This window comes from Macrobrachium rosenbergii, chromosome 2 (assembly GCF_040412425.1).
Source record: "Macrobrachium rosenbergii isolate ZJJX-2024 chromosome 2, ASM4041242v1, whole genome shotgun sequence".
Taxonomy (NCBI): domain Eukaryota; kingdom Metazoa; phylum Arthropoda; class Malacostraca; order Decapoda; family Palaemonidae; genus Macrobrachium; species Macrobrachium rosenbergii.
Genome location: NC_089742.1, coordinates 218,918 through 223,917, shown reverse-complemented (window position 1 = coordinate 223,917; position 5,000 = coordinate 218,918).

Sequence of the window (5,000 nt, the reverse complement as noted above, 5' to 3'; positions counted from 1 at the left end):
TATGTGGCCAGAAAGGAAGAAAGATGCATGTGCAAAGCCACTAATTAAGAAAACAGAGCGTGGATGGAATGTGATTTGGCTGATTTAGTCAAATTTCAATAGTATTCACCTTAGCCTTAAATTTGTCATTCGATATCAAACTAATATGAAAGACACACACACACACACACACACACACACACACACACACACACACACACACACACACACATATATATATATATATATATATATATATATATATATTATGTACATACATAAATATATACATACATACATACATATGTATGTTTGTGTTGTGTGTATCTGTCAATCATCATATAATAACTCTGGGCTTATGTGCCACATCGTTCCTTTCCGATACTTCTATTTTTGTTGCATCTTCTTATGTCAGTCATAAAATGTAATATAAGGACATTTACCGTATACTGGTTATTTTGTAAGGACAATTGAATGTTGCACTTCTTTATAAATGTAAAACTGTTCATAGTTTTTTCCCGATGTCAAATATTCTCTGAAGACTGAGTCAGGTTATCGAATAGTATAACTTTTACTCCGGTATCTTAATAGCCCAGTTTAGTTAACTTTGTTGCTTAAAGAAGATGGTACCTTAAATTTAAGATTAAACATCAGTTCCAAGATGATCTATAAACTGGTAAGGATAAGAAATATGTATTCTTTTGTAATAAGTCCAAAATTGAGGTTTATGTATGTTTAGTTCTGCTAATAATAATTTCTGATCTGAGTCAAGTGGCACACATGGGACACTCTTCACAACCTTAACAGGTATATGTCATTAGTGAGAAATATATATATATATATATATATTTATATATATATATATATATATATATATATATATATATATATATATATATATATATATATATATATATATAGTTCTCACTAGTGACAGATACATTGTTAGAGTTGCGAAGAGTGTCCCATGTGTGTCACTTGACTCAGGTCAGAAATAATTATTAGCAGAACTAAAAATACATAAACCTCAATTAATCAAAGCTCAGAAGAAGGAAAGCTTTTATCCTAGAAAACCTGGATCATCAAGACTATAAAGAGAGATACGAGAATTAAATTAGAGAGATAAAACAACAACATCAGCATGAATTGAATAATTCAGATGATAAGTGGAATGGTTTTAAAGGAGGAATTAGAGAAGCTGCTTCGAATATAGTTCCAACAAAAATTGTAAAAGGTGGTAAAAGAAAACAAACCCCTTCGTGGTCAACAGAGTTGAAACAAAATATTAAAAGAAAATGAAACTGTTCAGAAAATGGATGAAAACTTATGGGGTTGAGGACCATTATAGCTACAAGGAACCTAGAGGAGAGGTGGAGAGGGTGAAGGCGACTTCGAAAATACAAAGTTGAATAAAAATTGGAGGGTATCTGGAAAATGATCTAAAAGGTACCAGAAAACGTATATACAAACACTGCCAATAACTACAGAAAAGGACCCCGCCCCCATACTTACTCAATAAAACACCCAAATGATGGAACACTGTTGACAGGAACAAGAGAAATAGCATTAGGTTAGAAAAATACCCAGTTGTGATCTGAATGAAGAAATAACTATTGAATTCTGTACCGAAGCCAGCACAGAACTTGACCTGTCAATGAGAGAGCTAGAAGAGGAAATTAAAAATGAGAAATGGCATAGCTCCTGGTGTGGATCAGATTCCTGCAGAGCTACTGAAGTGTATTGGCAATGAGGGAAATGCCTGGTTTTTAGTACTGCTAGCTATGCTTTGGGAGGGCCAAGCTGTACCTGATGACTGGAATAAGGATCTGATGTGCCCCATCTACAGTATAAGAAAGGTGATAAAATTGATTGTTCAAACTATAGAGGTATTTATCTCATGTCATATGTTTTCAAGGTGCACGAGAGAGTTCTAGAAGGGAGGATGAGAGGGTATATTAAATCAAAACTGGACGAATGGCAGAGTGGTTCTTGAAAATGCTTTTTAAATAAAGCTGGGAGTAAAAAGATGATAAATATATTGTTTTTCTAGACATAGATAAAGCCTTTGATTGTGTACCCAGGCACAAAATATGGTATTCAATGAACAATAAATACTTTGGGATCCCAGAGAAACTTAAGAGAACAATTTTCAACACATACCATAATACTAAATGTAGAGTGAAGACCCTCACAGAAAATGATGATTAGTTTGATGTCAAATTGGGAGTCAGGTAAGGCAGTGCCCTCTCACCATTATTGTTCATTCTGTTCTTGGATAAGTGTGTGAGAGAGAAAAACCCTAATGAAGAGAAAGTCATTGATCTAATGTATACAAATGCCAACGCAATGATAGCAGGAACAAGGTAGGACCTAAAAAGTAAACTAGAAGAATGGAACAACACCCTCACAAACAGCAGAATGAAAATCAGCAGAGAAAAGGAAATCATGCTGTTATCAAGAATACCTAGAGTGTGAACATTTCATTGAAGGACCATGTTTTACATTAGTGCAGAAATTTTGAATATCCAGGAATTATGTTCTGTGATGAAAAAGTATATCTTAGTTTAACCAGACCACTGAGCTGATCAACAACTCTCCTAGGGATTAGATTTATTTTACGTGGCTAAGAACCAATTGGTTACCTAGCAACGGTACCTACAGCTTATTGTGGAATCCGAACCACATTATAGCGAGAAATAAATTTCTTTCACCAGAAATAAATTCCTCTAATTCTTCACTGGCCGGTCGGAGAATCGAACGCAGGGCCAGCAGAGTCCTGGCTGAGAACGGTACCCACCGATCCAACGAGGAACTTAATAAAATCAGTCAGAAGTAGAAATATGCCCTCCTGTACCAACCAGCTTTCAGTGCCTGGGGCATATCAAGTGTGGGGACTTTTACTGGTGTGTGAAGTCCTTAAGCTCTGCTTCTCTGTTTCGCAGGGTGAAGGCATTAATATGTAATAGAAGATCTTCGGCTAGAGATCAGAAAGTTCAAGCTAGAATGACGTTTTAGCGAGGCATAGGAGGAGGAAAATGAAGGGTACTTTCGACCATGTCAAATTTATTGTCCAGTTTAATTGAAATATGGATTAGCAAAGGGCTTGTTACCTTAGCTCAGATTGTCTTCTCAACAAAACAGGGCGAGGAGTATATCTATATATATATATATATATATATATATATATATATATATATATATATATATATATATATATATATATATAGATATGTGTGTGTGTGTGTGTGTGTTGACTGGTTCACCTGTTCTCTTGTTTAGTTGACTTTTTTTTTTTTTTTTTTTTTTAGGGGTGTTGACTCCTTCAGACAGTGCTTGACTTCTTCAGTCAGTAAGCATGTAGCAGAGCAGTCAGTAACTTGGCAGCAATGAGTCAGTTGGGAGTAAGTTGGGTGTCAGCATCAGGTATGGTTACCTGAGATGTCAGTAGAGTAGCAGAGAGTTGGTGCTGAAGCGGCATCAGGTATGGTTAGTTGCCTGTGAGTCCATTTGGGGTGGCATACTTCGTCGTCTGCATACAACCTCATCGTCTGTGTGTATGGCCTCTTCTGTGTACGACCTTGTGATCTGTGTGTAAGACCTCGTTCTGGAGTGCAACCTCGTCCTTGGGAGTGACCTCGTCCTTGGGTGCCACTTCATCTGTGTGTCTGACCTCGTCCTAATATTGCAGCCTCGCATGTTTTGGAAGTTCAACTCATCTGTGTGTCTGACCTCATTCAAGTATTGCAGCCTCACATGTTTTGGACGCTCAACTTATCTGTGTGTCTGACGTCATTCAAGTGTTGCAGCCTCGCATGTTTTGGAAGTTCAACTCATCTGTGTGTGTGACCTTGTCCGAATATTGCAGCCTCGCATATTTCGGAAGTTCAACTCATCTGTTTGTCTTTCCTTGTCAGAGTATTGCAGCCTCGCATGTTTGGGAAGTTCAACTCATCTCTGTGTGTGACCTCATCTTGATATTGCAGCCTCTCATGTTTTGGAAGTTTAACTCATCTGTGTGTGGGACTTTGTCCGAATATTGTAGACTCGCATGTTTCGGAAGTTCATCTCTGCGTTGTTGGCGATTATGGTTGTATTTGTTAGTCCTGTTGTGGTTATGTTTGTTAGCCCTGTCATGGTTACATTTGTTAGCCATGTTGTGGTTACGTTTGTTGACCCTGTTGTGGCTATTGAGGTTGTTAACCATGTTGTGGTTTTTAAGGCTGTTAATCCTGTGGTGGTTGTATTTGTTAGCCCTCTTGAGATTTAATTATTGTTTATGTTAGCCCTGTTGTGGTTGTATTTGTTGGCCCTGTTGTGATCGTATTTGTAAATCCTGTTGTGGTTATTGAGGTTGTTAACCCTGTGGTGGTTGTATTTGTTAGCCCTGTTGAGAGTTAATTATTGTATTTGTTAGCCCTGTTGTGGTTGTATTAGTTGGCCCTGTTGTGGTCGTATTTGCTGGCCCTGTTGTGGTTATTAAGGTTTTTAACCCTGTGGTGGTTACATTTGTTATCCCTGTTAAGATTTAATTATTGTTGTTAGTCCTCTTGTGGTTGTATTTGTTGGCCCTGTTGTGGTCGTATTTGTTAGCCCTGTTGTGGTCATTGAGGTTGTTAACCCTGCGGTGGCTGTATTTGTTAGCCCTGTTGAGGGTTAATGATTGTATTTATTAGCCCTATTGTTTTTGTATTTGTTGTTGTTGTCGTCATATTTGTTAACCCTGTTGTGGTTGTATTTGCTAGCCCTGCTGTGGTTGTATTTGGTGACTCCTTAGCTGAGCCGCCGGAGAGAACTCACCCTGAGAGGGTCTGGACACAGTCCGTCTCAGTGGCTTCTCTGGACGGTTCCAGCCCCCCAGTGCACCTGCCAACTACTGCCGACACTGGCTCAGACATTAGTCTGATCGATCGGGCCCAGGTGCCCGCCAGTGCCACAGTAGAGGAGCACACCAAGTGGACCGTGACCTGGGTGGACGAACAGTCCCTGACCGTCCCCACAGTCGAGCTCAGGGTGATTACCCC